The sequence below is a fragment of the Colobus angolensis genome, unplaced genomic scaffold, assembly GCF_000951035.1.
Source record: "Colobus angolensis palliatus isolate OR3802 unplaced genomic scaffold, Cang.pa_1.0 Scaffold92, whole genome shotgun sequence".
NCBI lineage: Eukaryota > Metazoa > Chordata > Mammalia > Primates > Cercopithecidae > Colobus > Colobus angolensis.
The window spans coordinates 4,366,743-4,367,331 of NW_012123154.1; positions in this window are offsets into that span (position 1 = coordinate 4,366,743).

Consider the following 589-nt stretch of genomic DNA (forward strand, 5'->3'; position numbering starts at 1 on the left):
ACTGGCAAATTGGATAAAGAGTCAAGACCCATCAGTGTGCTGTATTCAGGAGACCCATCTCATGTGCAGAGACACACATAGGCTCAAAACAAAGGAATGAAGGATGATCTACAAAGCAAATGGAAAGCCAAAACAAAGCAGGGGTTGCAATCCTAGTCTCTGATAAAACAGACTTTGAACCAACAAAGATCAAAAGAGACAGAGAAGGCCATTACATAATGGTAAAAGGATCAATTCAGCAAGAAGAGCTAACTATTCTAAATGTATATGCACCCAATACAGGAGCACCCAGGTTCATAAAGCAAGTCCTTAGAGACCTACAAAGAGACTTAAACTCCCACACAATAATAATGGGAGACTTTAACACCCCACTGTCAATATTAGACAGATCGACGAGGCAGAAGGTTAACAAGGATATCCAGGACTTAAACTCAGCTCTGCACAAAGCAGACCTAATAGACATCTACAGAACTCTCCACCCAAAATCAACAGAATATACATTCTTCTCAGCACCACATTGCACTTATGCCAAAATTGACCACATAATTGGAAGTAAAGCACTCCTCAGCAAATGTAAAAGAACAGAAAT